Genomic DNA, 26,442 nt, shown 5'->3' on the forward strand with positions numbered 1-26,442 from the left:
GAGGCTTCTAAAACCCCTGCTCTCCACGGTCCTGGAGTGCATGCTGAGGGCTGGGGGGTGTTAAATGCCTGGTGATTGGAATGTGAGCTGTGGTCCGATGACCGAAAAGCCTCAGCACTTACTGTTTCTTTTCGGATTTAGATTTCTGGGTGATGGAGTGGTTTTTGTTTTTGTTTTTGTTTTTGTTTTTGTTTTTGTTTTTTCTCATCTGTTGTTTGCATGAAGCGTTCCTAGCAAGCGTGAGCTTGAGCTTTTATTTTAAACTGCAGGTACACTTATTTTTCAAATCTGTCTCAAACCTATTTCCATTTTTTTTTTTTTTTTTTTTTTTTTTGCCCAGTGGGAGTTGTGTGTGTAGTGTGTGTGTGTGTGTGTGTGTGTGTGTGTGTGTGTGTGTTTCTTCTTTTGTTTCTTTTTCTCTTGTCTAAAAACAATTTAAATTATACTAATTCAGTTTTAGCTACTTTATATGAATTTTATAAAACTGCCAGTTCTGTTTATGACTTCACCAACTGCAGTGTTGCCTGGCTGCCTTGTCTAGAAATGTACTTTTCTTTATTTTTAATTTGTATGGCTAAGGACCTTGAGTACATTTTACATCTGACTCAAACAGTCCTCTCTCCCTGTTGTTCACTCATCTTAGAAGAGCACCTCTCCACTGAGAGGGAAGTGGAGATTACTCTGGTCAGGTCCTAACTTGGAATGTGGCAGTCATGACCACCGACAAAGCCCTGGAATTCTGTCGCCCTCTGCCCTCTGTGCTGGTTCTCTGCAGTTCTCACTGTTGCCTTGATTCTGTTAATAGGGAGAGAATTGCAAAACACCCTAAGAAACCAGGAGTCCAGAAAGATTCGGCAGTGGGAGAGGGAAGGCACAAATTAATAGGAAAGCCCTCTTAAAGGAGACTTCATTATTCTTGGTCAATGTCTTAGTGTCCTGATATCACTGTTAGCAGCATAAAACACACCTGGCGAGACAAGGCCAGAGGCTTCTGGGCACATTTGCTTATCTCACCGCATTTTAACCTACTAATTAAAGAGGCAACATTGATTTGGAAAGTGTAAAAGAGAAAATGCAGCCTTGGATCACTCAGTGGCCATGGACGTGATTTCTTTTTCTGCTCTCCCGTGAGAACCACCACTTAGTTGATGACAGTTAAAGATGACAACCCATGGTTCACCATGTCTTTTGGGAAATGATCCGTCTTTAAACCCCAGTGTGTTTGAGATCATGGTGTCATGAGATTTAACAGGGCGACATGTGAATGGCAGTTTCTTGTTCCAGGTGTGGTGTGTGTGTGTGTGTGTGTGTGTGTGTGTGTGTGTGTGTTGTGGTTTGGGGGATGTGTGTGTGTGTGTGTTGTGGTTTGGGGGATGTGTGTGTGTGTGTGTTGTGGTTTGGGGGATGTGTGTGTGTGTGTGTGTGTGGTGTAGTTTGGGGGATGTGGGTGGGGGATGTGTGTGTGGTATATGTGTGGTGTACGCAGTGTGTGTATGTGTGTGCAGCCTGTGTGTGGTGTGTGTGGTGTGTGTGTGTGGTGTGTATGTGTGTGATATGTGTGGGGGTGTGTGTACGTGGGGTGTGTACGTGGGGTGTGTGTGTGTGTGTGTGGTGTGTATGTGTGTGATATGTGTGGGGGTGTGTGTACGTGGGGTGTGTGTGTGTGTGTGTGTGTGTGTGGTGTGTGTGGATGTGTGTGGGTGCGTGGTGTGTGTGTTGGAAAAAGGGTCCATGCAGTACTACTACTGCACTGGCTTTGGTTTAGAATTTGCTTATATTCTGCTCCATTTTGGAGTTCAGTGTTTAGTGGATCATGGTGAGTTCAGTGAAATCAGCCTTTCTATTACTTAGATTCAGTATAATTTCCCTCATTTTGGAAGAACATGTGCAGCTAGGGTCCATGCCCACAGAGCACAGGCAGGGTGGACTCATGTGGAAATGCCATCAAATTCCACGTTTGTCAAAATCACAATACCACCTAACAGATTATCTGTCATTAATCAGGGAAGTTTGATGGAGGATAAAAAAAAAATTTGCCTTTTCAGGTGTAACTAAGTTACTATTAATAATCTCCATATTTTTATATGACCTTGCTAAAATGTATATTATTCATCTGGAAGTTAAGCCCAGACTTTTGTCCAGAGGGAAGAAGTGCATGCACTGATAGCTTTGCTTACAGGGCTCACTCACCTGTTTCTCAAGACCCTCATCCCTGGCCCACGAGCGGACCAGGAGCTGCCACGAGAGTGGCATTGTGATGCGGAGGGCATCTCTTCTGCACAGGCGAGTGTCCATCTACACTCAGCTGGGAAAATGCTTCTATTTCTTTCAATGAATGGTCCCTGGTTGGAATGCCTTCCAAGTTGGTTCACTCTGCAACACCTGAGCCCTCTGTTTGCAGCTCCAAGGTGAGGATGGCCTAGAAGCTACTTGCTAGCTGTTAGCACACTCGGAAGAGGTAAAGGGGAGATGGGGTACCGGAAGGCATCATCCATTCCTTGTGTGTCCTTGGACCAATTTCTTATTTCTTTTAGTTCTTCTGGGGATTACCTGTATGAACAGAGAAGGCCTTTTTATTGATGCTCTAACCCTACAAATGTAAGAAAATACAGAGTTTCCTTTAAAACTGCCTTTTCTTCATTTGCTGAAGTTTAATGCTATGCCATACTTTGTGTCCGAGCCAAGGAGACCTCCAAACTAACCATACCAGAGTTCCCTAGATATGCAGGTGTTTATTTCCTGTGTATTAGAGCACTGTTCCCGACCACGTGGATTTTCTAATCGTTGTTCTCAGTGAGTGAGGAAAGCTGAACTCCTGCTTGTGAGTGTGAAGCTGTCTCTGAAGCGTAGTGAAGGCTACTGTGTACACAGGTGTATGATCTTCCCCTCACCTCCTCTTCAGCCTGGGCACCCACACTTCTACATACCATATACATGCTGTTGATGCCCTTGATCTCTGGTTGATGAAATCAGATCTCGTTTTTAAAACGGGCCACTTCACAAGATCCGTAGAAGAATACTCATAAGGTAAAGGCACCAGCCCTGCCCCATGTGTGCTTTTTTTTTTTTTATCAATCCAAGTAAAAAAGTCATAACCTTTCTTCAGTCTTATTTTACATAATTAATCTAGGCATGTCCTGACTTCCTGGTGTGACACCAAGGCCGGTGCTAGTCCTTTTAGTTCAAAGACCTATTCAACAACCATGAAAGAAAATGTCTTCTGCTCGCTGCAGCCTTTGAAAACCCACAATTTAATATAAACCTTCAAGGTTGTCCAATCCCATGATCTACCCATCTAGAGGCTTAATGTCTTACTGGTATTTCCTTCGAACTTCTCGTTTTCTGAATAACAGAAACTCCTGGCTGTAAACCTCATCGCTGACAACCTCCTCCCTACAGTCTGGACACTGTAGCTTCCTTTCCTTATGTAGTGAGCATCTTTTAAAAGAAACTTCTGAGGTTATTTAATTTTACTTACTCTTTTTTTTTTTTTTCAAATGACGAAAGGAAGTGCCTTGACAAGATCTGCCATGTCAGAAGAGACCTCCTCTGGCGGCCCTTCTCAGCTTCCTGCTTCTCTTCTCTGTCCCCGCTACATTCTTTGGAGGCAATGAGGTCAGACAGGCAATAGGACGGTGACCTGAGAGTGGAACATGTTTATGCTTCAAAGGGCTCATAGGAGACAAAAATGCTTGTCAGCCGAGCAATTATCTGCAGTTTGTAACTCTGTAGTCACACAGTGCATATCGTATCTTTGTTTCATTTACTCTGTGTGTGTGTGAGAGAGCGAGAAAGAGAGACAGAGAGAGAGGGACCTGTGTGCGGATGCAAATTCACATGTGCCACACATGCCAGTGAAGATCAGAGTACGGTTTCCAGGTGCATGTTCCCCCTTCCCCTGTGGGCGCTGGGGTAGAACTCAGACTTTTTTTCCTGCTTGCCCAGCAAGTGCCTTTGTCTGATGAGCCAACTCATTAGCCCCATGATAATATTTATAACTCTTCTTTGCCCACCAAAAAAAGGGGGCAGGGTATGTTTCTCCTGTTACAGACTGATCCTTTCTGCATCCTAACAGCTTTACTAGGGGTGGATTAGGGTCTAGGAGGGGAAAGACAGAGCAGAACAGATCCACTTTGGGGTGTGTGATCTTTAGATCCAACACTCAGAGCTCAGAGTCTGGATTCCAAAGACCACGTGCTCCCAGCTTCCTCCATGTCTTCTGGCGGTCAGAATCCTTCACCTCACTGCATCAGGGCAAAAACTGATGTAACAATAGTTATGCAGTGTAAGGACAATGAGAACAAATACATCAAATCAGGGTGACTTACGGAAGCTGAGAGACCCGCGCACAGACACTGAAGGGGTCTGTAAAGCCAGTATTTCTGCCATCGGCCTATCTGATGACATACATCTGGAGTGATCCCAGTAGAATCTATCCAAGAACTGCCTCTCAATCCAAAGGAGCCTCGGATTTAGTGACTGTACTGTAGGGGGCAGTAGAGTCTAACTGACAGAAGGAAACGTGGTCTCTGCGTGCTCAGCCAAGCTTTGATGCTGTCACCGGCTTCCCACATCACTAGATTCCCTCTGCCTCGTACCTCCATTTATTAATCTGTGAAATAGGCACAGAGATATGACTGCATCTGTCTCAAGTGTTAGGGGAGAAAGATTAACTCTGAATTTTGCAATCAATTAAAGCTATAGTGTGAAAGGTCTTCAGAGCATTCATGTCTGGCCACCAATATGCTTTGTACCTTTTCTTTGTTTCATGTATTATAACCTTTTCTTCCCTTCCTATTTTTCTCAATATGAGCAAGACAAGCATAGACATGTCTGATTCCATGGACAAGGGAAAACTCCTCCCCACACCACCACGGTTCCCCCCTACCCAAAGCAAGATAATGGTAGATCTTTTTTTTTTAATTGCATTAAAATTTTTATTGCATTTCATAAGTATTCTTTTTTTATACATTTATTTTATTACACATGTATAAAACAAACTACATACAGCAGGGAGAACCATGTGACAACCATGAGAACAATGAGTTCTATACATGTTACATTCATAGTGACTTGGCCATTTAACAGCTTAATTTCTTTATCTTGATCTAAAACGATCTTGTCCCCTAACCAACTAAACTTTTGTTGTAAAACTATACTATCTTTTCTTCAGTGCACCTCAGAGACTTGAGAAGGAATAAAACTTAAATTCCTGAGTGAACCAGCAATGTGGGTTAGCAGCTTCCAAAGTGTACAAATTGACTTAAGACAGTTTACTGCCTGACCAGTCATCCAATACACTTTATAACGTTGGAGCCTCATCTCCAGCTTTCTGGCCTAATATCTCTGCCAGACTTGTTCGCAGGGCAGGAACTATTGAGGACTTGCTTACCCTGGCTTGGCAGAGAGTGGCCGTCGATTCTGCCTGCATCCAAGTTGTCCATTTTTAGGCAGATTCTGGTTGTGGCAGGAAGGAAGACATTTTGCCCGGTGGCTCAGGGTTAGGGTCAGGGTCAGGGTCAGGGTCAGGCTACTAAAAAGCTAGATGAATGGTAGATCTTAGTCACAACATGAACGCTTCCTTTACCAGTTGCCAACTAAACACATGAAGCTTGTGACTGTAAGTGGGGGGGGGGGGGGTTTGAGGAGGGCTAGCTCGACTCTCTCAGCCTGGGGGGGGGGGCAGTCTTCATGTGGCTCAGCACTTGCTGGTAGAACACAGTCCAGCCTGCTCAAGGGTTTGTCTTCACATGAGCTTTGCTTTTACTCTTGGAGCTTTAGCCGGCCAGCGCCCTCCTGCCTTATTCCAGGCAAGCTGGTAAGTCGGCAGGATGTGTTAAGGAACAGGAACAACTATGGGATATGTCTGCAAGGTAGCTCAGCCCACCCTTCCATCACATCCTCTATAGGCTTAACTAATTCTATGAGGAGTATCTCCTCCTCCGTGGAAACCAGACAGGTATGAAAGGGGAGGTGGTGACAGGTCCTAGGCTTTGCCCTCCATTGCTCCTTCGCACAGTCCTCAGCTAACCTGCCCATTTTATGTAGCCATGAACATCATTCTTTCAAAGTTGTAGCATTTCAAAGAACAAACACAGGCTGAAGGCAGGTCCCTCTTGGGCCTCCTCCCTACAGAGCCCTCAGAAGCCTGGGCTTTCCTCAGCAGCTGCCACCTGTCTCTTGGCAGACAGTCCCAAGTCTTCCTACCACACTTGCTTCCCGTGACCACCCAAAAAGGTGAAAGCAAAACCCATGAGGTGCACACAGAATTTCATGGAGTTGTTTCCTGCCTGTAAAGGCGCAAGCAGACAGTCTTTGCTGTTTTGTTTTGTTGCCGTTATAAAAGTGGAGGTGACTGGCGGTAAAGATTGCCCTGTGGTCTCGGCAGGACCCTGTTAGGTCACAGGGACCTGCAGTCTATTCTTAGAGAGCCACCTGCCCACACCGTGTGTTCTGTGGGCATCATCCATGGCAGCTCTTCTACCAAGGGTTAGGTGTAGAAAGAGACGTGTTCCCCTTTAAAAACCCCTGTAAAGGTTCCAACTTATTGTAATACCTGAAGAATTCACGGTTTGCTTTTTTTTTAATTCACCCCTCTCTTCTTCTCTCATTAACTAGTAGAAGTTTAGCTGGCTTCTCCGAGTGTCAGGAAAAGTAGCTGTCATTTGTTTGCAAATCAAAACCTAAGCTTTCTGCAAAGGACTCCCCTCAGAATCGCTCCCCCATAATACTCCCCTCAGAATCGCTCCCCCATAATACTCCCCCAGTCTTCCAGTTGATTTAGATAGTTTCCTGTCCTCCCACCTCTTGGAAATATTCCATAGCACACTGAGCAGACTCTTTTAGTCAAAAAAACGCCTATAAATAGCTGACTTCCCCCACCCCCTTCGTACTGCCTTCTCTCTAAGGCATTCACATAGAAGGTGAAACAAATCCACCAGAAACAAGAGCTCTCTATGAGGGGTGTATGCTGATGCCTCAGCCGAAAAGTGTCCGGTGGGTTGATCTTCCATATTTGACTTGGGCAGTCACTACACTTGAAAAAGAAAACATTTTATTTTGTGCCGGGTGATCTCATGAACCAAACAATCAATAACAAATGTCTCCTGTGAACTTTGGTGCTTTGAAAAAAAAATATGTACTTGGACTTTGACGCTACTTTAAGAAAATGATCCTAAAGCCAGCGGTTACCTATTACATCCAGTCTGCAGCTCTGAAAAAAAAACTGGCCACCGTGGCTAATCCTGAGTGGGGAATTTGGAAGGTTGGTTTTGTGTACCCTCCAGCAACTGACCTTTGACTGGCTGGATGGCCCGGTCTTTTTTCTCCCTTGCCCCAGCAACCATCAGTAGGCTTCCCAGCCTAGGAATGAGGTAATTTTTGGATGGCTGTACCTGTGTTGAGAGAGACCTTAATGTCTTCGTTTGCTGATTTTACTAAGAACAAACCTGATCTACCCATGTGTGGGTCCCCCTCCCCCCACCCCTACTGCTGCCCAGCAACGTCCCCTCTTCCTGCAGCTTCATCTTCTCGCTCGCTTCTCACTTATTATTTTATTGAACAGCTTGAGGTAGAAGACTCACCCAGAGTCATCCGCTTACAGACTGCGTTCTGGAAAGACCTCTTCGCCACAGAGAAGGCAGAACTGCAGAGTTCTCCTTGGTTCCTCCTGTCCCTCGGGCTAACTCTCCTTCCTTGGTCCCATGAGAAGAATCGTCCAACTACCGTGGTGATTGGCACACTCAGTCAGTGCTGGCCTGACCCCTGACCCCTGACCCCTTCTCCTGCTTCTCCCACCTACAGATGCTGTTGAATTTGATTGTAAGCCATAGCTATCACGGCATCTTCCCTGTTTTTAATTTCATTTCTTAAAATGTTTTATAATTGACTTAATTAAGTTGGTGCTGCCATTAAATGCATAGGGGCGGGAGCCATCCCGTGGACCACGGGAATCCTAAAAGTGGCCACATCCAGTTGGCTCCTCAGTAAGGGGCGGGGCCTGCAGATCATCTGCCACCCAGAGAACACACCAACAACAGAGACAGAGACGTGAGCAAAGGATAACCCACATGACACACAACTCTCCAACACCAGCATCTATGATCTGATGGCTTTAAGTGTGTTCACAGATTTGCCAACCATCAAAACAATTTTGGGACATTCTGTCACTCATAGAAAGACTCCAGGACTCTTTAGTCACCCTCTCCCCCTCCCATTACTGTGGTCCCTCCTCCATCACCTGGTGGTTATTACACCTTATATGGTGTTCTCCGTATTTATATATGTTATCACGGATGACAGGATTTTATTCTTTCTGTGGCCCTTGCATGTCTACCATATTTCCTTTATTGTTTTATTCGTCAATGGACATCTTAGATCTTGTGAATGTTCTTGTAATAATCAAGGCTTTGGGGATACCTCTTTAAATACAGATTTGTATGTTGGAGGTTAGAATGGTTTACTGCTCCTGTGTATGGTCACTACTATGGCAGTTCCACTTTTAATATTTTAAGGAAATCCTACGCTTTTTTATGATAGCTACCCAAGTGTACATTCTTGCCAACGACAGGTAGTATTCCCCTTTCTTCTGACTTTGCCTTTTTGATGGTAATTGCTATCCCAGCAGGTGTGCAACCCCAGCTCAGTTTTGTCTGCTGATAATTTGTGCTGCAGAACACATGTTTCAGATACCCTTCTGCCCCTCTCATGTCTTTCTGCCCCTTTCATGTCTTCTTTGGAAGATGTTTGTCTTTTGCTCATTTCTAAAGTAGTTGTTGGATCTGTTCCTTCAAATGTTTTAGTTCCCTGCAAATTCTGGAAACGGCATACAGGTCAGATGTGTAGGCAGTCCGGGCACTTTCAAGGTTTCCTTCGCTGTGCAGAGGGCTACTGTTTGGTCCCATGCAATCACACTGCTCCTTTTTGCCTTTGTTGTCTGTGCTTCTGAGATTATGTCACAAAGGTCATTGCCAAGGTCGCTGCCAAGGCACCTCCCTCCCCTTTTTTCCTTTAAGTCATTTCATAGTTTTGAAAATAACATTAGGGCCTAATCCATGCTGAGTTAACTTTAGATAAAGGTCTGTATTTCCCTATTTGCGAGCATCTAGTTACCCAAGAGCACTTGTTTAAGCGTCTCTCCTGGTCCCCAGTTCTAGAGCCTCTGTCAAAACCAGCTGTGTATAAAGCCTTGGGCTGATGTCTGAAGCTCTGTTCTCGGTCATGTGTTCATGCAGCGCTGGGCTCTTTGATGACCCGCCTTTCCCTGTATCGCATAGATTGAGAACACGGAGTTTTTAAATTTCTCCATGGGCCCGTTCGTTATTCGGCAGCACAGATTCAATCTCCCTGTATGTATACATTTTAAGTCAGGTGACGCAACCCCTCCACCTTTGCTCCTTTTACTCAAGATCTCTCTCTGCGTTGGGATTTTTCTGGTCCCACACAAGTTTCAGAAGTGCTGTATTCTATTTCTGTGAAAAGTATTACTGGTATTTTGATAAGAGTTGCATTGGATCTGCAGGAGCATTAAACAATACTTATGTGTCTGGTCCATTGAGCATTGGATCTCTCTATCTATCTGTGTCTTTTTCAGTTTCTTTCATCAACGTTTTATCATTTTCAGTGAGGGGATATTTTACCTAACTGTATAAATTTATTCAGCTACTGTAAGTAGGGCTGTTTTCTTAGTTTCTTTTTAAAATAGTTTACTGGTCATGTGTGCTGCTAATTGATGAGGTTTTGTTTTTGTTTGTTTGTTTTTGTTCTCTTTTTTTCCTCCTAAAACTTTACTGAAATTACTTGTTAGACCTATCAGTTTTTAGTGGCAAATAGGGACAGTTTAGCTTATTTCCTTTTCAATTTGGATGCCATTTTTTTTTCTTTCACCTAGTTGCTGTGGTCAGGAATTGTAGCCCTGTGTTGAACAGAAGTGATAGAAATGAGTGTCCTCGTCTTGTTCCAGGTGTTGAGGAAGTGCTTCCAGACCTTCTGGTGTGAAGACGGCCCTGCTTGGTGCTGTGTGGTCCCTCTTCACATAATTTTAGGAGGTTTTATTATGACAAGGTGTTGACTTTTGGCCATTGCTTAGGGTTTTTTTTTTAATCTACTGAAATGATAATATGTTTTCTGCCTAATTTTGCTAGTTAGAAGGGGTACCAGAGTCATGGATTTGCATATATTGAAGTGTCCTTGCATGGCTGCGAAGAGCCACGGTTTTTCATGATGAACAGTCTCTTTAACGTGCTCTTGGTTTTCATGTACTAGAATTTCAAGAAATTTTCTATCTCTATTTCTCAAGGATGTCGATGATTTCTAATTTTATTTATTTATTGTGTTTGATTTGGGGACCGCGTGAGTTTAGAAATACCTCCCATCCTCCTCAATTGAAATATGTGAAAAGAGCTGGTTGGTCTTTGTATGTTGAATATAATTCAACAATGACGCCGCTAGGTTCTCATCTTTTAAAGCAGTTACTTACAGGAGAGTCTTATTAATAATTTATTCAACTTGTAATTGGACTATACATTTAAAATTTTTTTCTTCATAATAATTTTGATCTTGGTGGGTTATGTCTCCAGGAATTTGTCAAATTCTTCTTGGATTATCCAAATTATTATACTAACTCTCAGTTATTTCTCCCTGTTGTTATGACAAAGTGTCCTGACAAAAGCAAAGGGAGAAGGGGCGGGGCTTAGTTTTTGTTGCAGCTCCAGGTAAGGAAGTCACGGCTCTTCCCATCGCATCCACAGTCCAGTGGAAAGCGGAGAGCGCTCAGTTTACCTTGCTTTCTCCTTTTTGTGTAGACCCAGCCAGGGTCTTCCTGTCTCGGTGAACTACCCTGCGGGAGGATGCAGAGGCTCGTCTCCTCCTCCATGACTGCAGATCCCGCGAGGTTTTCAGTCAGTGATTGCTATCCCATTCTCTACTGTCCTGCTCTACGCTTCCGTCGTGTCTTCCGCGCTGTCTCCGCTTCTGCTCCCCTCCTGAGTTTGATTCTTCTGTTTTTCTAGCTAAGCGTTTGCTGGTCATATCCCATCATCACTTTGGTTCATGGCCTTGCATTGTTTCTCTAGGCTGTATTCCGTCTATTTCTGCTTTGATCTTCATTGCTTCCTTTCTTCTGCTCACTTCGTTTCAGCTGTTTTTTCCCTGTCTTACTACTTTCTTGAGGCCCAACGCTAGGCTATTGTTTGAAGTCTTCCTCTTTAAGAAGGATGTTTCCTGCTTTCAGTCTTGCTTTCTAGAACGGCTTTCGCTGCACCCTGTTCTAGTCCCTGGTCTGTCGTTATGGACAGCTTGTGAAAGGAAGCATCTAACGGGGAGCTTGCTTACAGTTTAGAGGGTGAGCCTGTGATCGTCATGGCGGGGCATGGCGGCAGGAAAGCAGGCAGGCGCTGGAGCGGTGGCTGAGAGCTCACTTCCTGATCCGAGGAACAATGACAGAGTGAGCAGCACAGGGCCTAGAACAGCGGAGCCCCATCTCCTTCAAACCACCACACATCCCAGAGGTTCTGGGATAGTGCGCTTCCATTTTCATTCGTCTAAATAATTTTTCCTATTTTTCTTTTCATTTATTCGCCGACCCATTGGTTAAATGGAAGCGTGCTATTTAATTTTAAGGTTTCAAAGATTCGTCTTGTTGCTGATTTCTCGGTTTGATTTTGTGGTGGAAAAAGAACGTAACGTGACGGCAATCTCGTTCAGTTGTTGAAGCCCAGCAGCACCTCCCCCCGCAACTGCTACAAGTGAAATTGCATCTGTGTCCTCTGTGGATGTTGGAGGGAGAGCTCCGTAGGAGCACAGCTTAACGCCGATGTTTCTTTGTTGATTTTCTGTCTGGAAAATCATTGCAGAATGAGGAGTGCTGAGGCTCCCTGCCGCTCTATGCTGCATTCCCTTTATATGCCTATTACTATTTGCTGTGTGTGCTTAGGTGCTCAGATGTTGAATGGATGTATTGTTTCACTGCCTTTTATCACTTTAGATATAAAGTAATCATTTGTATTAGCATAACTTGTCTTGTCGGTCCTCTTTGGCCCCTCCTTCCCTCAAGGGAATATTTACTCACCAGGCCTGGTGGTGCATACCTTTAATCCCAACACGAGGGAGGCAGAGGCAGGTGGATCTCTGTGAGTTCAAGGCCAGCCTGGTCTATAGAGCGAGGTCCAGGGAAACTGGAATGACATAGAAAAACCTTATCTCAAGTAAATAAATAAATAAGTAAATAAATAAATAAATAAATAAATAAAATGTTTGGAGTCTAGGGAGATAGCTGACTGGGTGAAACATTATCCCAGAGTGTGAAGCCAGAGCTCAGATCTCCATAACCCATAAAAATCCAGGTGGACACGATGGACCAGCTATAATCCCAGTACAACCCGAGGCAAACACCACAGAGCAAGCCGACTAACCAGACTAGTCAAAGCAGTGAAGGTTCAGGAGGTTCAGGAGAGACTCTGCCTCAAAGTATATGGTGGTGAGCAATCAAGGAAGACACTCAATACCAACCTCAAACCTCCACTTGCATGTGTATTTGTGTGCACGTGCACTCACACACATTCTGTCACATACACACACTTACTCACATGCTTTTTTTTTTTTTTTTTTGGTGTTTCTTTGTCCCTATCTTGTGTTCCTCTTTCCAGTTTTATGACCTGTACCCACACTCACATAAAGATTTACAGTTAGCATCTGCACAGGAGAGTATAGTCTTTCAAGTGCCCTCACTTGATATAATGATTTCTAGATTGATCCATTTCCCTGCATATTTCAGAATTTCATTTTACTTTATAGGAAAATAAATTTACTCTGTATGTATGTGCTACATTTTTTTTTGTTATTCCTTTATCTGATGTTAGTCATTAGGGACGTTTCTGTTACCTGTTGCTGTGAATGGAACCAACACAGATGTGGAGTACAGACTCCTTCGGGAATGTACTCAGCAGTGGTGTGCCTGTATCCTCTGATTGGTCTATTTTTCAGTTTATTAATAAATTTCCAAACTTGTTTCCATCATAGTCTACTAGTTTATATGCCCTCCCAGAGAGGGGGAAATGTTCCACTTGCACATGTGTCTTAACATTATCTTTGTTTTCTTGACATAGCCACTCGGACTGGAGTAAGATGAACTGTCAGAGTAGTTGTATTGTGCATTTCCCTGTGTGTGTGTGTGTGTGTGTGTGTGTGTGTAGAGGCCAGAGATCAATATCAGGTGTCTCTTTTCAATCTTTTTTTTTTTTTTTTTTTGAGTCAGGGTTTCTGTGCTAGTCATTTGTCTGGTTCATGTGACATAGTACCTGACAGAAGACACTTGAGGAAGAAAGGGTTTACTTAGACTCACAGCTCAAAGATACGCGTTGGGGAGCTTGAGACACCTGGTCCCGTTGCTTTTATAGTCAAGAGACAGAGGCAAATGACCATGTTCAGTTCGTGTCTTGTTGCTGTTTTATTTCTGTGAAGAGACGCCATGACCAAGGCAAATCTTATAAGGGCAAGCATTGAATTGGGGCTGCCTTACAGTTTAAGAAGTTTAGCCCAGTTCCACCTTAAAACCTGGAGAATGAACATCCACAGTATCTGACCTGCAAGACAGAAACTAGGGACCCGGCTGGAAGCCACAGACCATGAGGCCTGGGGAGCCCTAGGTGAGAGGGGCCCGTACAGTGCATAGCAAGGTAGGTCCAGCCTCAGGCCATGCAACTAGCCCATGGAGGACAGGTGCCCAGTCCCCAGAGTCTGGACCCGTACCCACCTGCGAGCTGTAGCCATGCTCTACATCACAGAATCTGTATCTGGGACTGAACTGTGGGCTGTGAAGCACCAGAGTCTATATCTGCTGGCCTGGAGAGAACCCAGGAAAATGGGTGAATCCAACCTCAGACCGTCCCGCCAGGCCACAGAAAACCCCAGGGGCCAGCGACCATGCAGACACGGAATCCAAAGCCCAGCGCAGCCTACTGTGCCCTGCTGTACCTGCACTCTTTCTCTCTAACTAATCAGTGCGATACAGAGAAACAGTGTCAGTGTCTGCTGGCCCAGGGGGAGCTGGGAGTGTGGATCTGGGATAGATCTGACCTCAAACCATCCCACCAGTCCACGGAGGGACCCAGGGCCCACGCATGGGCCCAGGTGGCTGTGGACACATGCGCCGGCTATAGCTTCATAGCTGCTCTCTCGAGTTGACTGATCTAAGGCAGCATAGCCTGAATTGATCAGGCAGAAACCTAGGCAGCCACCCCAGCGGCCTGTTCCTTCACACTTGGGTAGGACTGAACTGGCCTGAGGGTATTCGGCAGAAACCTAGCCGGCTGTCACAACCCAGGGAGCCTGTCTGCACTCTCAGGTGGGACTGAAGCACCCTGAACAGATGATTGGGCAGAAGCCTAGCCAGCCACCACAACCCAACAGGAGTTCCCAAGCTCTCAAATGGGTCTGAACTGGCCTGAGCAAATTGGGCAGAAACCTAGCCAGCCGCCCCAACCCGGGAAGCTGTTCCCAGCACTCTCCAGTGGGACTGAACCCGTCTGAACGGATCAGGCAAAAGCCTAGCCAACCTCCACAAGCCGGAGAGCAGTATCCACTCTCTCAGGCGCACTGAACCTAGGCCCCAAAAACCCCAGTGGCCGAGTGCAGAGTTTCTAAAGTCCAGGCGAAGACAAGATAACAGACTATTCCTACAGGACCTCTAACTGATCCTTGGGCTGCAGAGCAACAGCACCAGCCTCTGCTGATCCAATGGGGAGCCCAGGGTGGGGAGCAGAGTCCCCTGGAGCTGAAACCAGGTCACCTGCCAGATTCAGGGAAGAGTTCCCTGGTCAACACAGGTGAAGGTTCTCAACCTATAGACACTCACCAAGGAACTGCTTTCAACGACCAGTGAGGGACACCAGAAACTATCCCTCAATGTCAGTGACAGCAAGATGACTAAAGGCCAGAGTAAAAAACACAAAGAACAAAAACCAAAACAATATGGCATCTCCAGAACCCAGCTACCCCAAAGAATTTAACCCTGAGAACTCAAACACAACTGAAGCACAAGAAAATGACCTCAAATCCTTAGTAATGAAGATGATAATGGAGGAAATGAATAAATTTTGTAAATAAATGCAGGAAGATGCAGCCAAAGAAATTGAAGACTTTAAAGAGGACTCTAGAGAGAAACGAAGAAATCATTGCAAGAAATTCAGGAAAATACAAGCAATCAGATGAAGGAAATCAATAAAATAGTTCAAGATCTGAAGATGAAAATGGAAACAATGATAAAAATCACAGACAGAAGAAAGTCGGGAATGAGAGAACTTGGAGAAGAAAGCAGGAAATGCAGAGTTAAGCTTCTCTAAGAGAATTCAAGAGATGGAGGAAAGAATCTCAGGCGTAGAAGATACAGCTGAAGAACTTGATAAAACTATGAAATAAAATGTTAAACCTGAAAATGTCCTGACACAAAACGTCTAAGAAATCAAGGACACCATGAAAAAACAAAATCTGAGGATAATAGGAGTTGAGGAAAGAGAAGCCCTGCTCCAATGCTCAGAAAATATTTTCAACAAAATCATAGAAGGAAAGTTCCTCAATTTAAAGAAAGAGATTCATAGAAACATTCAAGAGGCCTTTAGAATACCAAATAAAATAGACCAGAAAAGAAAATCCTCCTGCCACATAATAATCAAAACACAAAATGTACAGAACAAAGAAAAATATTAAAAGTGGCAAGGGGAAAAGGCCAAGTAACATATAATGGCAACCCTATCAGAATTATACCAGACTTCTCAGCAGAGACCATAAAAGCCAGAAAGGCCCGGGCAGAGGTCCTGCAAACCCTAAGAGACCACAGATGCCAGTCCAGACTACTATACCCAGCAAAACTTTCAATAACTATTGAATGGAGAAAACAAGATATTCCATGACAAAAACAAATCCAAACAGTATCTACCCACAAATCTGGCTCTATATAAGTTATTAGAAGGAAAACTCCAACCCAAAGTGACAAACTACAACCAAAATAACACAGGAAATAGATAACTTCACTGTTTGCAAAACATAACCACACAAACACACTACTGCAACCAACATCAAAATCAAGGAACTGAACAGTCACTGGACATTAATATCTCTCAACATCAATGGTCTCAATTCTCTAATAAAAGACACAGACTAACTGAATGAATGCATAAACAAGATCCAACATTCTTCTGCATTCAAGAAACACATCTCAGCCACAATGATAGACATTACCTCAAGACAAAAGACTAGAAAAAGGTATTCCAAGCAAATGGACAGAAGAAGCAAGCTGGTGTAGCCATTTTACTATCCAATAAAATAAACTTTCAACCAAAATTAATCAAAAGAAAGATGAGGAAGGACACTTCATACTCATCAAAGTTAAATTCCACCAAGATGACACCACAATTCTGAACATCTATAACCCAATACTAGGGTACTCACATTTGTAAAAGAAATATTAACAGATTTAACTACATATCGACCCCCACACATTAATAGTGGGAGACCTCAACACCCCACTTTCACCAAAGGATAGGTCAACAAAACAGAAACTAAACCGAGAAATAATGACACTAACTGATGTCATGAATCAAATGGATCTAACAGATATCTACAGTACTTTTCTCCCAAACACAAAAGATTGTACTGTCTTCTCAGCACCTCATGGAACCTTCTCCAAAATTGATCGTATAGTTAGTCACAAAGCAAGCCTCAACAGATACAAGGAAATTGAAATAATACCTTGTATCCTATCTGATCACCATGAACTAAAGCTGGACTTCAACAACAACAGAAATAACAAAAAGTCTACACACACATGGAAACTAAACAATTCTCTACTTACGGACAACTGGGTCAGGGAAGAAAGAAAGAAAAAAAATTAAGGGCTTCCTAACATTCAATAAAAATGAAAGTATAACATACTCAAATTCATGGGACACATTGAAAGCAGTGCTAAAAGGAAAATTCATAGCACTAAGTGCCTTTATAAAGAAATTGTAAACATCTCGTATAGGCAACTTAATGACACATCTGGAGGCCCTAGGAAAAAAAGAAGCAGAAATATTCAAGAGGAATAGAAGGCTGGGAATAATTCAGGGATGAAATCAATAAATTAGAAACAAAGAGAACAACTCAAAAAAATCAACAAAACCAGGGTTCTTTGAGAAAATGAACAAGATAGACAGACCATTAGCCAAACTAACTAAAACACAGAGAGTCACTATTCAACTCAACAAACTCAGAAATGAAAAGGGAAACATAACAACACACACTGAAGAAATACAAAGAATCGTTAGGTCCTACTTCAAAGGCTTATATGCCACAAAATTTGAAAATCTAAGAGAAATGGAAAATTTTCTTGTTGGATTCCACATGCCAAAGTTGAATCAAGATCAGATAAGCAAATTAAGTAGTCTTATTTCTACTACAGAAATAGAAGCAGTCATTAAAAGTCTTCCAACAACAACAACAACAAAAAAGCCCAGGGCCAGATGGTTTCAGCACAGAACTCTACCAGACCTTCAAAGAATAGCTAATATCAATACTCCACAAAATGGAAATGGATGGAACATTACCAAACTCATTCTATGAGTCACTTTGATACCTAAACCTCACAAAGACCCAACAAAGAAAGAGAATTTCAGACTAATTTCTCTTATGAACATTGATGCAAAAATACTGAATAAAATATTCACAAACCAAATCCAAGAACACATCAAAGATATCATTCACCATGACCAACAAGGCTTCATCCCAGGCATGCAGGGAGGTTCAATATATAGAAATCCATCAATGTAATACACCATATAAACAAACTGAAAGAAAAAAAAACACATGATCATCTCCTTAGATGCCGAAAAAGCATTTGACAAAATTCAGCACCCATCATGTTTAAAGTTTTGGAGAGATCAGGGATACAAGGAACATACCTAAACATAATAAAGTCTATATACAGCAAACCAATAGCCAACACAAAATTAAATGTAGAGAAACTCAAAGAAATTCCTCTAAAATCAGCAACCAGAGAAGGTTGCCCACTTTCTCCATATTATTTCAAAATAGTTCTTGAAGTTCTAGTTAGATCTGTTAAACAAGAAAAGGAGATCAAGGGGATCAAAATGAGAAAGGAGGAAATCAAATTATCCCTATTCACAGATGATATGATAATGTACGTAAGTGACCCCCAAAATTCCACAAGAGAACTCCTACAGCTGATAAACAACTTCAGCAAAGTGCCTGGATACAAAATAAACTCAAGAGAGTTAATAGCCTTCCTGCATACAAATGACAATCATGCTGAGAAAGAAATTATGGAAACTACACCATTCATTATAGCCACAAGTAATATAAAGTCTCTAGGAGTAACTCTAACCAAGCAAGTGAAAGACTTCTTTGAAAAAAAGCTTCAAATCGCTGAAGAAGGAGATTGAAAATGACTTCAGAAGATGGAAATATTCCCCCTTGTTCATGGATCAGGAGAATTAACATACTAAAAATGGTCATCTTACCAAAAGCAATTTACAAATTCAATGCAATCCCTATCAAAATACACAATTTTTTAAAGACATTGAAAGATCAATTCTCAACTTTGTATGGAAAACCAAAAAACTCAGAATAGCTAAAACAGTCCTGTACAATAAAAGATCCTCTGGAGGAATCTCCATCCCTGATCTCAAGCTGTACTATAGAGCAACAATAATTAAAACAGTGTGGTACTGGCACAGCAATAGGCTGGTTAATCAATGGACTCAAATTGAAGACCCAAAAATAAATCCATGCACCTATGGACACTTGATTTTTGACAAAGAAGCCAAATATATTCAATGGAAAAAGGATAGCATCTTCAACAAATGGTGCTGGTCTAACTGGATGTCTACCTGTAGAAAAATGCAAGTAGACCCATATTTATCACCATGCACAAAACTCAAGTCCAAGTGCATTAAAGACCTCAACATAAAACCAGAGACACTAAATTGGTTAGAAGAAAAAGTGGGGAAGAACCTGGAACACATTGGCACAGGAGACAACTTCCTGAACAGAACACTAACAGTCCAGGCCTTAAGGTCAACAATTAATAAATGAGACCTCATGAGGCTGAGAAGCTTCTGTAAGGCAGAAGACACTGTCAACAGAACAAAGCGACAGCCTACAGACTGGGAAAAGATCTTCACCAACCCTACATCAGACAAAGGTCTAATATCCAAAATATATAAAGAACTGAAGAAATTAAACCAAATAACCCAATTGTGAAATGGGTCTCAGAACTAAACAGAGAATTCACAACAGAAGAATATCGAACGGCTGAGAAACACTTAAAGAAATGCTCAGCATCCTTAGTCATCAGAAAAATGCAAATCAAAATGACTCTGAGATTCCATCTTACACCTATCTGAATAGCTAAGATCAAAAACTCAAGTGACACCACATGCTGGTGAGGATGTGGAGAAAGGGGAACACTCCTTCCTTGCTGGTAGGAGTACAAACTTGTACAACCACTTTGGAACTCAATCTGGTGCTTTCTCAGAAAACTGGGAATAGGGCTTCTTCAAGACCCAGCTATTCCACTCCTTGGAATATACTCAAAAGATGCTCCACCACACAACAAGGATATACTCAACCATGTTCACAGCAGCCTTATTCATAATAGCCAGAACATGGAAACAGCCTAAGTGTCCTCAGTCGAAGAATGGATAAGAAACTGTAGTACATTTACACTATGGAATAGTACTCAGCTATTAAAAACAAGGAAATCTTGAAATTTGCAGGCAAATGGGTGGAACTAGAAATGATCATCCTCAGTGAATTAATCCAGACCCAGAAAGATACACATGGTATATATTCACTTATAATTGGATACTAGCCCAACAGGAATGTCCCCTGAAAGTCTTAACAGGAGATTGGAAGATGCTGGGACTTCCTAGTGGAACTCCAGATGAGAGAGGTATGGGAGAATGGGGAAATAGAAGGATCCAGAGGGTCCTAGAATCCTACAAGAAGACTATCAAGGCTGGTGGATCTGGACCTAGGGTGTCTGCACAAACTACTGTACCAACCAAGGACAATGCATGCAGTAAACCTAGGCGTCCCCCCCCCCCCATTCAGATCTAGCCAATGGACAGCTCATTCTCCACAGTTGTGTGGAGAGCGGGGACTGACTCTGACATAAACTCTGCTGCCCCCTATTTGACCACTTCCTCTTGGTGGGGAGGCCTGGTGGCACTCAGAGGAAGGATAATCAGGCTACCGAGGGGGAACGGGAAGATACAAGTGAGGGGAGTACAATTGAGGTGTAATCTGAATAAATTACTTAAATAAAAATAAAAAATTTTAAAAGAAAGAGGAAAAAGAGGTTTAGCCCATTATCGCCATGGTAGGAAGCATGACACCACGCAGGCTGACTTGGTGCTGGGAGAGCCAAGAGTTCTACAACTTGATCCACAGGCAGCCAGGAGACTGTCTTCCACAGGCAGCCAGGAGGAAGCTTAGAGTTCACACTGAGCAGATCTTGAGCATAAGAAACCTCAAAGCCCGCCCCCACAGTGATTCTCTTCCTCCACAAGGCCACACCTCCCCAATAGTGCCACTCCCTGTGGGCCAAGAACCCAAACACATAAATCTATAGGGCCATACCTACTGAAACCACTACAGCTGGCTTCTTCCTCTTTACCTAGTCTGGGGCCATCACCCAAGGAATTGGTGCCACCCAGTCAGGGTGGGTCTTCTTCAGTTAAGATGACCTAGATGATTCCTCACAGGCACACTCAAAGTGTTGTCTTTTGGGTGTCTCAGTCCCAGCAAGTTGATAATCAATGTTAACTGTCACAGTCTTTGAATGATCATATGGTAATTGATTTGGCTAACTTGTCCAACAAGCTTCTGGGATCCACCTGTCTCCACCGGCACCGCCTCCATGTTGGAATTACAGATATTCACTGCCAGGTATTTTCGTAGGAGAATCTGAACTCAGGATTCATTTACGCTTACACAGCCAGCTGATTGAGTCATCGCCCAAGCCCCCAAATGCTTTTCAGTGTTTATTAGCCACTTACATGCTTTCTTTTGAGAACTGCCTTGTTAACCCGTTTTGTTGTTGTTGTTGTTGTTGTTGTTTTTGTTTGTTTGTTTTTTGTTGTTATTGTTGTTTGTTTTTTTGACTGGTAGGGTTTGTCTCAATTTTGCAGTTCTCTGGCATCAACGCCGTATTTGACCTACAGCGGAGGGAAGACTGTCTCCCATTCTATGAACTGTGTCCTTTGGGTCCCCTTTGCCATACAAAGCTTTCTAATTTCGTGAGATCCCATTTGTCAGAAGTTCCTGTCTCTGCCTATCTTGTGAAGGGTTCTTATGTGTTTTCTTCTGGTAGCTTTGGGTTTTTAATTCAAGTCTTAGATCTATTTGTTTGTCTTTTGAAACAAAGGTCTTACCATGTGACCCTGGAACTCGTTATGTAGATCAGACTGACCTTAAACTCAGGGATCCACCAGCCTCTGCCTGAATGCCGTGTGCTCACCAGGCTCTGCTTTTGTTGTATTATGATTTTTTGATAGGATGAGAGATATGGGTCTAATTTCATAATTCTCCAGGGTAATGGGTTTCATGTCTGATTTTGAACCAGTACCAAGCTGTCTTTGCCACTGCAGTAAAATTTTAGGTCAGATACTATGGTACTTCCAACAGTGTTCTATCTGCTTGGTGTTGCTTTGGCTGTCATAACCTTTAGCATTTCCATATAAATTTTGCTGTTTCTTTCTAGGTAATGCTGTCACTGTAATTTTGGTGAAGTCTGAATTTATAGATTATGTATTAAAACTTAGTCATTTTCACAATATTAATTCTGTCAATATGGCAACACAGAAGGTCTTCTTCAACTTCTTTTGTTGTTGTTGTTGTTGTATTAAAGTTTCCATTGTAGAGGTCTTTCATCTCCGTAGTTACATTGACTCCTAGCTGCTTTCTTTAATGCTACTGTAAATGTGGTATTTTCCTATTTTCTTTTTCAGCAACTTTGCTTTTCATATATTTAAAAAGCTACTGAATTTTACTTGTTAATTTTGTATCCTACAATTTTACTGGATATGTTTGTCAGATCTAGGAGTTTTCTGATAGAGTCTTTGGAATCTTTTACATATAAAATTATGCTGTCCACAAATAGGGGTAATTTGCTGTCTTTCTTTTCTACTTGTATTCTTTTTATATCTTTTTTTTTTTTTTTTTTTTTTTTTTTTTTGGTCTTATTACTCAGTCTAAGACCTCATGTACTATATTAAGAATGGACACAATAGATTCCCTTCTTACATGACAAGTATTTTAAGAAATTATCTCAGTTCCCTCCACTTAGAATAACATTGGCTCCAGGTTTATCTAATACAGTCTTTATTTTGTTGAAGCATGTTCTATCTATTCCTTATTTCTCCAGGAATTGATCATGGCTGGGGGAATTTTAAATTCTGTCAAGTAACTTTTGCGCATTTACTGAGATAATCATATGGCTTTTGTCCTTAAATATATTTATATGGATGTTACATTTATTTACTTATGTTTATTGAACCAGATTTGCATAAATTTGATTGTGATACATGATCTTTTTAACACATTATTAAATTCAGTTCACAGATATTTTGTTGAGAATTTTTGCATCGGTGCAATTTTTAGTTTCCTTTTGTCTTTTGCTGGTTCGGGTGTCAGAACGATGCTAATTTCACAGAGTGAGTGTGGTAGTGTCCCTCCCCTCCCTTTTTCATGCAACAGTTAGAATTATTTTATTAAATTGTCCTTAATCTGCATTGTCCTTGGTGTCTCTTTGTGGAGACCTTTTTTAATTTTCAATCTCACTGACTGTTAAGAATCTGTTTAAATTGTTTATGTCCTCTATATTTAATTTTAGTAGAACATACAAGTTTTATCCATACTTATAGAAATTTAATGACTTTTATAGGTTTTCTAGCTTGTTAAAATGTAGGTTTTCCAAATATTCCCTAATGATCTGGGTTTGACTGGAGTCTGTTAGAACAGTTCCATTTGTCTCTAATTTTATTAAATTGTGTCTTCTCTTTCTTTGTGTAGTTTAGCTAAGAGTTTTTCTTGTTCATTTTGAGAAAGAGCTTTTTTATTGACCTTGTAGTATTCTTTTATTCTCTGCTTCATTATTTTCTGTCTTCATCTTTATTATTTCGTACTATCTACTGGGTTTGGTTTTGGTGTCCTCCTGCTTTTCAAGGACTGTAAAGTGCATCTCTCTCTGATGTGAGTGCTTACAGCTGTAAGATTCCCTCTTGTGACTGCCTTGGCTATATGCCAGAGTTCCTGGTACATGATGCTATTATTTTCATCTGATCCTAGGACGTTTTTTAAAAAATTTCCCCTCTAGTTTTTTTCAACTAATCACTGTTCATTCAAGTGCATATTGCTCTGTCTCCACGTACTAGAGTAGTTTCTCAATTTGTTTTGGCTTTGGGGTTTAGATGGTGGTTTTTTGCTGTTAGATTTCAGTTTTGTTCTGCTGTGATCTGGTAAGATACAAGGGATTACTTTACTATCTTTGTACTTGAGAAGGCTTCCTTGTGTCCTTTAACCATATCCCTCCCACAGAGAGAACAACCTATGGCCCCTTTTGTATGTACTTGTTGGTGGGATCATATGCTAGTGTGATAATTTTGGAAAGGGTTCCTGTGTGATTGAGAAGAATGCCTATCCCTTACCTGGCAGGTGGAATATTCAGTAGACATCTCTGGAAACCAACTGATCTATAGTTTATCTCTGAAGTTTCTTTACAGATTTTTAGTTTGAAGGACCTACATAAACATAAATATCGGTCCCAACTGTCAGTATGTCAAGACCTATGTGACATTTTCTGTTTTCTTTAAGAAGAAAAGTGTCAAAGTAACTTTTATTCTCCTGACTCAATTGTTGTTTGGGAGGCTTACTACCTCCATCTGCTAACCTAGGTCTAGTCCTGGAAGCTTTTAGCCTCTGTACAATCTGACCTGGGCCTAGAATGTTCTCAGCCTCTGAGACTTAATGCTTAATGAGCTCACGCTTTCTTGTTCTTTCTGAGCTCTCGCTGGCTGGTTTAACTCTTCTGGCTCAAACTCTTCTCCCAGCTGACCTATTTAATCTGGCTTCTCTCTTGGCCTGGAATTGCTCTGCTTGGCCTCATACTAACTCAAAAATCTGCTCTAGTTTTCAGGCTTCTCGTTTTCTGGCTCGTTTAATATTCACCTGAGCTCTCTCTCTGCAACCCATCTCTCTATTACTGCCCTGGTAAACCTGCCTCCTCTCTCTATAAAACTACCTCTTGAGTAGCTTCCTTTTCCTTTCTCTTCTCGTGAGAGTTGGGCATATCTTATTCTGTCAGTCTTTCTCTGACTCGTCACTGTTTCTGCCGCTCAATTAGACATCACTTTCAAACATGGGTGCTTCCTTCTACAAACTAATGTTACCTTCATTTGGGATTAAAGGCATGTATCACCACCACGCCTGGATCTAAGCTTTTCTTTACCTGATTCTTGCTGTACGTCAAGTTGGCCTTGAACTCGGTCTGTTTTCCTCTGTCTCCTGCATTCAAGACATGTTTGTATTCTAGCTGTATCACACAGACCTACAAGATCATTGGATGTGATTTCTTGACAGCCGGAACACATAGTCCTAGAAGGCCTTTTGATGTGATCTTTCGCCAGAACAGCCATGTTCTTAATTAACATTTCTCTACAGAAATGTAAATGGGTTGAAGTTATGAGAGACAGTAGAGAGGCCATTGTAGATGTATACACATTTTTATGTAAGAAAAATAAAAAGACAGGTATGAAAGTTTCTTTCAACAATATGAAAGTTAAAACATGATAGCTTAGCAGAGCGTGGTGGTGCACACCTTAATCCCAGCACTCAGGAGGCAAAGGCAGGTAGATTACTGTGAGTTCAAGGCCAGCCTGGTCTACAAAGCAAGTCCAGGACAGTCAAGGCTAACACAGAGAGACCCTGTCTCGAAAAACCAAAAAACAAACAAAAAATGATAGCTTAACAATTAAAGTACAAAAATGTAAATAATCACAAAAACTAGAATATAAAAAAACTTTAGCAACTAAAGTATACAAATTAAAATGGGCAATAACATAAAGTAGAAGGTATTATTCTGTGCCCTTGTGCCATATTTTCTTCTTATTGAGGTGACACGGTTTCTCCTCCCTGTGTCATGCCGCTGGTTCTTATTGAAGTGACACGGTTTCCCCTCCCTGTGCCATGCCACTGGTTCTTATTGAGGTGACATGGTTTCTCCTTCCTGTGCCATGCCACTGGTTCTTATTGAGGTGACATGGTTTCTCCTCCCTGTGCCATGCTGCTGGTTCTTATTGAGGTGACACGGTTTCTCCTCCCTGTGCCGCTGGTGTCAGTCTTCGCTGTGCTTTAGTCAAGTCTCCATGTTTTCAACAAACTAGACTTTCCTGTCTGAATTCCTATAAGCTGTTCACTCGGAGAGGCTATTGACGCTCATCAGCAGTGGCATGGCTGAGGTGATCACGTCCTCGTGACAATGGCAGCAGCCTGGGTTGTTTTCTGAGGAAAGTTCACTGGCTCGTGAGCACAAGGGATGCTAGTCCCCAAGTTAGGGAGTTGGTGTGGACAGCAGGGCACAGCAGTCTGGTCCTTCTGCTTATTGCTGCTGTCTTTATCTGGTCATTCGGGTGACACTTCTCATCCACTGCCTTTCACTCTGTGTTATTTCTTACAACCACATGTGAATACTACAGATGACTCAAAAGACCTTCGTTACCAAATGTATCTTTGGGTGCATATATTTTTATAGGTTTACAACTCTTATATCCACTTGCTAAATCTTTTCATATAATGATTTTTTTTTACTCTTTTTCCTTCTTAAAATTTAGTCTATTTGCCAAGGTACATACAGTTAAGTCTATTCTCTTTTTTTTTTTTTTTCTCAACATTTTTCCAACCATTCAGTCTCTCTGTAAAACCAGTCTTTTGTAAGTGGCATGTGACATCATGGGTCCTGTTTTGTCATCCATTTACACATCTGTGTCTTTATATTAGAGAATTTGAGACATTTATATTTATTGTAAGGGTTACATAAGAACGTATTTCCATCATTTCCTTAATCGCTCTTAGATATTATCTTCTTTTTTCCATCTCATACTAGCCCGTAAATTCCTGTTACTTTCATTTTGTTTTTCTCAGCTGTGACACACAAAGAGGAAGTGACTTTTCTCAGAAAACACAAGCTCCTTCCTTCCTAGCTGAGTGCTCATTAGATAGCATGACAATAAGAACAGCTATTTCCATCCCGTGCTGAGTTCCCCTTGGTGCAGTAGTGACTGCTCTAGTTTCATTGCTGTTGCTGTGACCAGATACCCTGACAAAACAGCAATTTGTGGGCGAAAGGGGTCTATTTCAGCTTAAAAAAAAAAATCCAAGTTATCATCCATC

At 42.1% G+C, this 26,442-nt stretch overlaps 1 protein-coding gene across 11 annotated transcripts in view; it reads left to right on the plus strand.

Annotated features, from left to right (window-relative positions):
* Nucleotides 1-26,442, plus strand: part of Dlgap1 (DLG associated protein 1) — a 509,503-nt gene that overhangs the window by 210,731 nt on the left and 272,330 nt on the right. The window lies entirely within an intron of this gene.

This window comes from Acomys russatus, chromosome 12 (assembly GCF_903995435.1).
Source record: "Acomys russatus chromosome 12, mAcoRus1.1, whole genome shotgun sequence".
Lineage (NCBI taxonomy): Eukaryota > Metazoa > Chordata > Mammalia > Rodentia > Muridae > Acomys > Acomys russatus.